The 11,049-nt window shown below is 41.1% G+C and overlaps 1 pseudogene; it reads left to right on the forward strand.

Annotated features, from left to right (window-relative positions):
* Positions 1–10,256: 10,256 nt before the first annotated feature.
* On the forward strand, positions 10,257–10,374 carry LOC124723807 (annotated as a pseudogene).
* Positions 10,375–11,049: the final 675 nt, after the last annotated feature.

An 11,049-nucleotide genomic window follows, 5' to 3' on the forward strand; every position in this document is an offset into this window, starting at 1 on the left:
CTCACTGACGAAACCCCACAATATGATGAAAGGAAAAATGTTCATCTCTTACTACATTTTCGTCGTTCATGCAGCAAAACTGCCGCGAAAGCGGTAAGATTTAATTTATTGCTTCCTTACCAGTAGCACTAAATGTACCAGAAAAATTACATCTCTGTGGGAAACTTCGTTCAGAAGATATGACGTATTCAACAATGAGAAGCTTGGAAAACTGCCACATCCTGCAAGACTTTTAAATTTATTACTTTATTGCTGCTAACGCTATGGGCAACAATTTTCGCAAACAGTATCCACACCTACTACTGAATGCACCTAAGAAAATATATTACTGTATGATCCATGGTTCAGAAGATATGACATCAAATATAGAGATGCGTGAAGAACTGCCGCATCGTGCTTGATGCTTTAATTTATTGTGGTCGAAGCTCTTTCACAACCTTCCAGATCTCCTGGTTAATAAGCTAGTGACAGTTCGTCAGAAAATTTTAACTTTTAGCATTAGTGTTGAGTGTATTGCCGGTATAAACTTCAAAGCAGGTTGTTGATAGCACAATACCCTGCGGTAGCCAGCCATTCTGTCTTGGTCGTCAACTAAATTTTTTCTACACGGAATACGTGGAATCATCTGTTTCTAAGCATATTATCCATTAGATTCACCAGTATTTTGCACGGTATGATTTCTGGATATTTCAGTAGTAGCCAATGGCACCATATCGTATCAAATGTACCCGTAAAGTAAACAAATGCTACGGCAGTCTTTAAATTACGCTGGTAGCCTGTTTCTATAAAAATGCTAATATCAATACCTGATCACAGCAACTGCAATCTTTCTAAAACCAGCTTGTTGGAGTAGAATTACTCGGCCAATTAACGGTTTGATTCGATTTAGCAAAATCCTTTCTAGTAGTTCATAGACTACACTAAGTAGTAAAACTGATCTGTAATGTGATGCTTCGTTGCCACCTTTGCCAGATTTTTGGGAGCTATTATTTTTGCAGTTCTAAATTTTGTTGTCTGCTTCCCAGTACTCAAAAGTATGCAACAACCATTGCTTAATTTTCCGGTTTTCGTTTTCGGGAACTCCGGATGTATTTCATCAAAACCAGCTAGTTTGTTCATAATAACACCTGCCAAAGCTTCCTACAGCCCGTCAGTTGTGAACATGAGCAACAGTTCTGGATGAGGCACTAACTGAAAGCGTTGAAGTCGTGACTGTGTCCACACAAGTCCAGTATGGTTCTTGTTCGTAGCTGCTTTAGAGTTCTGCAATGTACGTGTTTGGAGTGATGTGGTGTTGACATCTCTTAGGCTTGGAATCGGCTCCCATTTCAGTAGTTGCCGAGCTTTGCGACCTGAATTGGTGAAAACGGAGGTCTCTATAGTTTCTTGTCATGATAGAAGAAATTGATTTGTGTTTCATTTGAATCCGTAAGCTGATATTCCTCTTATAGTTCATCACATTGGTCAGACCATCCAGGGATACATTGTTTCATGTGCCCTTTAAGTAGTCTCTTTTCACTGCCCTTTTGACAGATTTAGCAGATATATCATAGTTCTTCATTTGCACAGGAAAGAATTCAACAATAAGTTTTGAGAACTTTTCTCGTGGAGAACAGCCGTCTGGCAAAAAGTACTAAAAATGAACCGCTGCAGCTGACGTTCGTGGAGTTCCAACACCACCTCCATTCACCGCCACCGCCTACCGCCATTGTATGAGAGTCTGAGGATGGTCAAAAACTGACGAAACCGGTTACCATGAAAACAAGTATTTTTTCGGCCGAGACTATTTGCATCCGTTTTTAAAGATTTCGACAGTCTCGTGGAGTTTCTCAGCCTACTGTTGCCAGTTCGCTTTTCTGAAATTCAAACGAGCCTTATAAGTTGATTTTATTAGAGGTATCTGGATGCCATAACCAATAAAAATGGGTCTATGTTGAAAAGAGTCTATTTTTTTCTATTTTCCATTTCATTTCCATTAGCATGACTGATACTGACAAACCACAGGTCTCATTGCTTATCTCTCTGTCACATAGATTATCCGAACGTTCCTCTGCCCTTTGAGCTAAAACCAGATACAGGTTGTTCAAGGACGACCAGTCATGTAGGATGTTGCTGTTTATATCACTTTCCTTAGAGTTTGAAGCATGGCGGTGGAGGTTAAAATCTCCAACATAGATGGCTGGTTGCTGGCAGAATCAGTGAAAAGTCTGAGCGGAGGTGCTGAGCAGTCCATTGTCACAGCTTGGTAGATGTTGATGATTATAGTTCCACATTTTATCACTCCCAAGATAAAAAGGTTTTCTGTAGAGAACTTGATAACCTCTCTGTAATCAGCAATGTCCATCCTAATATACGTTGCTTTTCCGTACACGTGATGAGTATTTAACAGTTTATAGAATGAAATTTGCACTATGCAGTGGAGTGTGCGCTGATATGAAACTTCCTGTCAGATTAAAATTGCGTGCCGTTCAGGCAAAAGCAACGAGTTCGAATCACGGTCCGGAGCATAGTTTTAATCTGCCAGGAAGTTTAATCTACGAGTTTATGTACTGGAATTTTCCCTCTTCTTTGGAGATCTTTGCCACCTTTGTGTGTATTTCTTGCACAGTAATTACCTCCACGTTGTTGATATAAGACAGAAGTGAAAGACAATGGCATTTGCTTTTAGAGATCCCTTAGATATTCAGGTCACAGGTTATTAGAGTTGTACTTATTACCAAATTATTTGGGTCTCTAGAATGACCATTTGAAATTAATGATGTAGTGTCCATGATTTCTGTGTTGCAGTACCAGCTGGAAGGATTAGCCAGTGATGCACTGTTTCCCAGCGGAAGCCAAAATATTAATACTGTGCTTATCACACTATTTGGGGAGACTTCTTTCTTGTCCCCCACTTAGAATGTAATATCGGAAATATAGTTAGCATATAATATATTTTCTTGAAGCTGAAAAGTTTCTGTCCACAAATCAGCACAGATTTAAAAAGTGTAGTTCGTGTGCAAATCAGATCGTCTTTTTCTCGCATGGTATCCCACTAACCATGTATGAAATGTAACAGACAGATTACCTGTTATCCGGAAAGCGTTTGACACAGTACCATCTGCAGACTATTAACGAACGTCCGAGTATACGAAATGGTTTCTCAGATATATGTGAAGACTTGTTATGTAATAAAACCCAGAACTTCGACCTGCGCGGCGTGCGTTCATTAGTGACAAGGATGTCGTCAGGAGTGCCCAAGGAAATGTGATAGGACCGCTCTCGTTCTCCATATACGTAGGAATTTCTGAAAGTATGTTACGCTTTTCATCCCTAGCAAAGACCATTGCGCCACTCAAGCTGTGCAATTGTCAGAAGAGAGTAATGTTCTCGATTTCCTGCACACACTGTTCTACGGCGTTACAGAGACGTGTGAAACATAGTGTGGGAGGAAAATAGTGCGCCAACCGGAAATATTTTCCGAAGTTGGAGTACGTGGGATACTACAATTCTCGTTGGCAAAACGTACAAGTTGCACATAGATTCACTGTGAAATTTTGGCTGTATATGAACACAATGGAATGTCGAGTCCAGTCGTAGTGAAATGTTGACAACACTATGCCCAAGGACGCACAGATGGTGGTGACGATAATTGAGAGGCCCAGACCTTGCATTACTTACTTTCCTCATTTTCGCAAAATGAAGGAACATTTATGAGGGAAGAGCTTTTCCAACGACGAAGACATTCTCTTAGATGTTCTCGAATTTTGCTCCTTGACCAAGGAACAGATTTCTGTAAGAAATGGTTCAAATTGTCTAAGCACTATGGGACTTAACATCTGAAGTCATTAGTCCCCTAGACTTAGAACTACTTAAACCTAACTAACCTAAGGACATCACACACATCCATGCCCAAGGCAGAATTCTAACCTGCGACCGTAGCAGCAGCGCGGTTCCGGACTGAAGCGCCTAGAACCGCTCGGCCACAGCGGCCGGCTGAACAAATCTCTATCGCAGAGGAACTGAAGACATACTCCTTCCCAGGTGATGCCCTCTCTCCCTTCCTTCATCCCTCCTATCAACTCTGATCCTTACCTCTCCCTCCCTCCCTCTGTCCATGTCCTGGGCGTCCTTTTCCCCCCATCACCTTCCATCCTGTTTTTTCCCCGCCTACCGTCTCTCTGACTCCATTCTCTCCCCCAATTCCTTTTGCTCTCTCGTCCACTGCCTTCCCCACTCCTTCTCCTGTTCACCCTGCCCGCTCCTCCTTTTTCTGTGTCCACTCCCTCCATTGTCTCCCCCCTTTTTTCTTTTCCTCTCCACTCCCCTTTTTCCCCCTCATCGGTCCAGGCTCCTCCCCCTCCCCCCCCCCCATCTGCCGTCGTGTCTCCTCTACACTGCTGTTTTGAGTATTCAGTGTTGCAAAACAGACACCCTGCTGTCGCTAGTTGTGTTTTTTATGTCGTGCGAACTGAAACCAGACTGTCGCCGTGTTTTTTAATTGTACCTGTCTACTTACTGTGTGTCTTCATCCATATCGTCACCCCTGTATTTTTATATTTTAACTTCCACAACTTTTCGCCATTTCACAGTTTTTCTTAACATGTCACCGTTTTATCACCTGTTTTTATTGTTTATATTTCCATTATGTTTCTTTAACTTTTCTGTAGGCTTTAGAGCGGCCTATTACGCTGCTGCCAGAAAAACGGGAAATGGATAAAAATGGGGTTGTGTGAATGACGCTGTTCAAAATATATCAAATTACTTTATTCTTATATTTTTTTAGCGGAAATCCAGATAGTATGGACAGTATGATCTGTCATATCCTTTATATTGAAACGTAACATGAAAAATAATGGTTAATAAAGAAGAACAATTCTATGTGAAGATTTGTTTTCCACATTATCAAACATCCAGAACCACAAATTTCCATTAAATATATTAAAAATATACTGAAAAATGGAAAATATGTATTATCACATCACGTATGACTCAAGTAGATCGAGTCAATGGTCACTATCATAGTCTGATGCCGCAAAACAATGCATCTATTGGCCTGTCGGGGCGGCCGAGCGGTTCTAGGCGCTACAGTCTGGAACCGCGCGACCGCTACGATCGCAGGTTCGAATCCTGCCTCGGTCATGGATGTGTGTGATGTCCTTAGGTTACCAGAATGAGATTTTCACTCTGCAGCGGAGTGTGCGCTGATATGAAACTTCCTGGCAGATTAAAACTGTGTGCCCGACCGAGACTCGAACTCGGGACCTTTGCCCTGGTAGAGCACTTGCCCGCGAAAGGCAAAGGTCCCGAGTTCGAGTCTCATTCGGGCACACAGTTTTAATCTGCCAAGAAGTTCCTTAGGTTAGTTAAGTTTAAGTAGTTCTAAGTTCTAGGGGACTGATGACCTCAGAAGTTAAGTCCCGCCGGCCAGACTGGCCGTTCGGCTCTAGGCGCTACAGTCTGGAGCCGAGCGACCGCTACGGTCGCAGGTTCGAAACCTGCCTCGGACATGGATGTGTGTGATGTTCTTAGGCTAGTTAGGTTTAATTAGTTCTAAATGCTCAGAGCCAATGCATCTATTGATGAATGCAGTGATCATAACATAATTATAAGGTTTTGAATATTGTGAGCCCGTTTGCCGATTTTCATAGCCTGTTTAACATAGCAGTTCAGTTTTCTTCTAGTTCTTCTCTTTTCTGACCGGTTTTCTCACATTAAATTTGCATCTTACGGTGATAACAAACTTGGTAGGAGTCACTAAGTGGTTTTGCAAAGCCTTAATTGAAAAACTGATAAAATATTTTACAATACGTGCGAAGGCTAAGAGGTTTCTTTTTGCTGTCTTTGCACTTACCTTGACAAAGACTGTACATCTTGCTAATTCATCTGCACATAGATACGGCATGTTGGTATTCTTTTTCCGGGATTAGTGACTTGACTGCATAGGAGAACTGTTTATTTGTAGACGAGCACATGGAAGTTCTTGGTCCTTCTCACTGCATTTATTTAGGCGATTGTTACGTCTCCCCTGTTTATTCACCTCAAATAAAAATTTAGCTTTTAGTGCCATATTGTACATATATCTATCAGTGTGAATGTACGTCTAGTGTTTTATTGCCTAACGAAACAAAGAAACTAACTTCAGGAGTTCCAGATATTTTCCTTTCTTGATTCACACGGGATAGGTGTCCATTGGTTATACCGAGGATTGCTAGACAATCTTCCTTAAATATCTGAATGTGTACTTCACCTTCAGTAACGTTATAGATGTTGGCTGTCTGCTGCCTACTCCTCTACGGATCATCAGAATACTATTCTTGATAGGATTTATAGTCACACATCAAAATATATAAGAATTTGGAAGATTATTGTTACTTAGATTTCGGGAATCACGAAACAACTTCTCCCTTGTACCTGCAGGTACAATATCGAAACATTTTCTTGCATAGGTTCAATTTGAATCTCGTGAGTTTGCCTTTTTCACTACACCCTTATAATTACTGCATTCTTTACCACTGTTTTGCTTCTTCTTCTCAACTTATTCTCGCCAAGATTATGCTTCCTCTTTCGACAGACTTATTTTTCATACTTTCGTCAACATTCCCATTTCTAAATCCACCTGTTCATTATTTGTATTCTGTACTAAATGTGCCTACTTAACACTTCAAACACCCTAAACTAGGTTTACAAAGTGATTAACATATACATATTACACAAGGATTAAATTTCGTTTTTATACTTTTATTAATTCAAATATAATTTACCTCAGTCCCCAAAACTTTTCAAATTACAGTTAATTGTATGTTGTCTATTTATCATATGCACAGTATTGGCTATCCTGTTACTCAGCTATTCAACCTCTTTCTGCTGGAAGGAAAACTGAGTGTAGCAGAAAAAAATGGTTCAAATGGCTCTGAGCACTATGGGACTTAACATCTGAGGTCATCAGTCCCCTAGAACTTAGAACTACTTAAACCTAACTAACCTAAAGACACCACACACATCCATGCCCGAGGCCGGATTCGAACCTGCGACCGTAGGTGTCGCGCGGTTCCAGACTGAAGCGCCTAGATCCGCTCGGCCACACCGAGAGTTTAGCAGAAGCTTAGCACGTTTTTGACGTTACAGAAACATCTAGCGAAACGCAAAAAAAACCATTCTCTGCGTTGTATTACATCCTAATGTAATGTTTAGGGGTGACGCTAACGTCGATTTTGATAGCTCCTGTACGCAGAAACAGATGACAGCACTTACCTCTAAATTTTTAAGTTTAACAAAAAAGGAAAAAGAAACTTCGTCGCTATTCCTTCTCTACTCCTACGCAGTACATAAATACACAGAAACATAATTAAATAGAAATACACCCCCAGACTAATCTCATTAAAAAAAAAAGTTGTAGGTCAAAGACAAAGTAATGGAAAGGTTATGTTAGCAAAACCACAAAACACAAACAACAACACATACTTCAAATAAAAAAAACAAACAAACAGAATACAGGGATGTGCACAAAAGTGTGTTGAGAAAAAGATAAGAAATGCGTAGTGCTGCAGAAGATCTAAGAAATTAGACCAAAATTATCACTGTCTCACACAGAAAAACAACGATGTGCTAGCAGACGGAATTTCCCGATGTAAGCGAGAAACCAGCCAAAAAATCACGGTAAGTACATATCAACCTATTCTTAACGATCTGCTTTTTTATCTAAAATCAAACCAAAATGTAAATAACTTAGTTACAGAACACTGATAATGCTTTACCTCAATAAAGCAAAACGCATCGGGTGAAAAAATCACGCAATTTTGAACAAAAATGCCCTGAAGAATTCCGATAGTTGCTTAATCACGTGGTGAATATGCCGGAAAATAGTGCCATGTATAGGCGTCACTTTGAAGTTTATTGCAGCCTTCAGTAAAAAATACTTGGTCTGCCATAGTAATATCTAGCTTACTTTTTGCAGTTCCCTCGTACACGAAAATTTTTGTGGATAGGGTAGACAGCAGCGTGCAACCGTTTGCCGATGGCACTGTAGTGTACAGAAAAGTGGCTTCGTTGAGTGACTGTAGAAGCTGGTTGGTTGATTCGGGGAAGGGGCCAAACAGAGAGGTCATTGGTCTGACTGTAGAAATATACAAGACGACTTAGAATTTCCCTTTGTTGTGATTAATGACTATTTGTTTCAAACCGTTATTACTGAACCCTCGTAAAATTTACAACAGCTTCTGCTGCCAGTTCGCCGTTTTGCCAATCTGGTATCGTCAGTGTAAGGTGTAAAACAGGACTTTTGCACAAATTTTTTATGTGACATACCATTAGAGACTTTATAGCTGAAATTAACTAGTTTATAAACCATAAAGTCATTTGAATAAAATATAGAGTATTAAAATTTACGATAGTTCTGTAACAGTGTAATGTTTTTCCCACTTTAGTGTTCTAGGGTTCAATATAAGCTATTGCAGATAAGTATGAAAAACAGTGCTGTACCGATCGAATACAGTATTAGTGGTGTGCTGTATTACGCAGTCACGTCGATTGAATATCAAGGCGTAACATATTTTGTGTTCGAACATTATGAATTACATCGAAGAAAACGGTCTATTGACACACAGTCAACATGTGTTTAGAAAACATCGTCCTGCGAAACACCACTAGCTCTTTATTCGCATGAAGTGTTGAGTGCTATTGACAAGGGATTTCAGATCGATTCCGTATTTCTGGATTTCGGAAGGCTTTTGACAGTGTGACACACAAGCGGCTCGTAGTGAAATTGTGTGCTTATGGAATATCGTCTCAGTTATGTGACTGGATTTGTGATTTCCTGTCGGAGAGGTCACAGTTCGTAGTAACTGACGGAAAGTCATCGAGTACAACAGAAATGATTTCTGGCGTTCCCCAAAGTAGTGTTACAAGCCCTTTGCTGTTCCTTATCTATATAAACAATTTTGGAGACAATCTGAGCAGCCGACTTCAATTGTTTGCAGATGACGCTGTCGTTTATCGACTAATAAAGCCTTCAGAAGATCGTAACAAACTACCAGACGATTTAGAAAAGATACCTGAATAGTGCGAAAAGTGGCAGTTGGCCCTAAACAACGAAAAGTGTGAAGTCATTCACATGAGTGCTAAAAGGAACTCTTTAAAGTTCGGTTACACGATAAATCGGTCTAATCTAAAAGCCGAAAATTCAACTAAATGCCTAGGTATTACAATTACGAACAACTTGAATTGGAAGGAACACATAGAAAATTTTGTGGGGAAAGCTAACCAAAGAGTGTGTTTTATTGCCAGGACACTTTGAAAATCTAACAGACCTATTAAGGAGACTGCCGGCATTACGCTTGTCCGTCCTCTTTTAGAAAACTGATGCGTGGTGTGGGATCCTTACCAGATAGGACTGACGGAGTACATCGAAAAAGTTCAAAGAAAGGCAGCACGTTTTGCTTTATCGCGAAATATGGGAGAGAGTGTCACAGAAATGATAAAGGATTTGGGCTGGAAATCATTAAAAGAAGGTCGTTTTTCGTTGCGACGGAATCTTCTCAAGAAATTCCAATCACCAACTTTCTCCTCCGAATGCGCAAATATTTTGTTGGCACCGACATCCATAGGGAGGAACGATCACCAAAATAAAATAAGCGAAATCAGAGCTCGTACGGAAAGATATAGGTGTTCATTCTTTCCGCGAGCTATACGACATAGGAATAATACAGAATTTTGAAGGTGGTTCGATGAACCCTCTGCCAGGCACTTGAATGTGATTTGCAGAGTATCCATGTAGATGTTGATGTAGATGCAACGTTGCAAAGTAGTATGATATGGCACGAACACATAAGGTCAACAGTAGGGAGGGCAAATGGTCGAATTCGATTTATTGGAAGAATCTAAGGATAGTGTGGTTCATCGGTGATGGAGACAGCCTACTGAACACTAGTGCGACACATTCTTGAGTACTGCTCGAGTGTTTGGGATTCCCACCAGGTCGGATAAAGGAAACGATTCAGCGGCAGACTGCTGCATCTCTTATCAGCATGTTCGATCAGCACGCGAGTATTTCGAAAATGCTGCGTAACTCAAATGAGAATGAGCCCAGGGAAGGCGACATTCTTTTCGCGAAGTACTGTTGAGAAAATTTAGAGACCCACATTTGCGACTGACTGAGGAATAATTTTACTGCCAGCAACGTATATTTCACGTATGTACCATGAAAGCGAGATAAAAGAGATTAGTGCCTGTACGAAGCATATAGGCAGCAGTTTTTCCCTCGTGTCATTTTCGAGTAGGGCAACGGCCCTGCCGCAGTGGATACACCAGTTCCCGTCAGATCACCGAAGTTAAGCGTTGCCGGGCATGGACGGCACTTGGATGGGTGGCCATCTGGGCCGCTATGCGCTGTTGCCATTTCTTGGGGTGCACTCAGCCTCGTGATGCCAACTGAGGACATACTCGACTGAACAGTAGCGGGTCTGCTCAAAGGAAGCCATCATAAGGACCGGGAGTGCGGTGTGCTGACCACACGCCCTCCTATCCGCATCCTCAGTTGAGGATGACACGGCGGTCGGATGGTCCCGATGGGCCACTTGTGGCCTGAAAACGGAGTGCTCTCATTTGCGAGTAGAACAGGATGAGAATTCTATAAGTTGTACAAGGTACCCTCTGCAATATACATTCTGGTAGCTTGCAGAAAATCTTTGCAGAAGTCTATTTGAGATTCTGTACCTCAGTCACTGGTCATTAGGTTTATACACTATTTAGAATAATGTCCGTCTATAACAAATAGCTCCCCTTGTAACAATATTATAGCTGTTAGTTTCGACTGCCTTGCAGTCCTGTTAGCAGTCATTCACAAATGAATGTAGTGTTCACTATACAAGATGAATAACATGGCTGTAGCTTATCTTATGAGCTCGTGCTGCTACGATGTTGTACTGGTGTGTTTTCCAGAATGTTTTTAATTAATAAGCTCAACTGTCGTAAAATGTTGATGCACTGTGAAGGACGTGACCGGAAATTATGATACGTGACAGGCAGCGTAAAAATAGCTGGGCTTACGTGCTCGACATGTGCCTACACCGG

This window comes from Schistocerca piceifrons, chromosome X (assembly GCF_021461385.2).
Source record: "Schistocerca piceifrons isolate TAMUIC-IGC-003096 chromosome X, iqSchPice1.1, whole genome shotgun sequence".
Lineage (NCBI taxonomy): Eukaryota > Metazoa > Arthropoda > Insecta > Orthoptera > Acrididae > Schistocerca > Schistocerca piceifrons.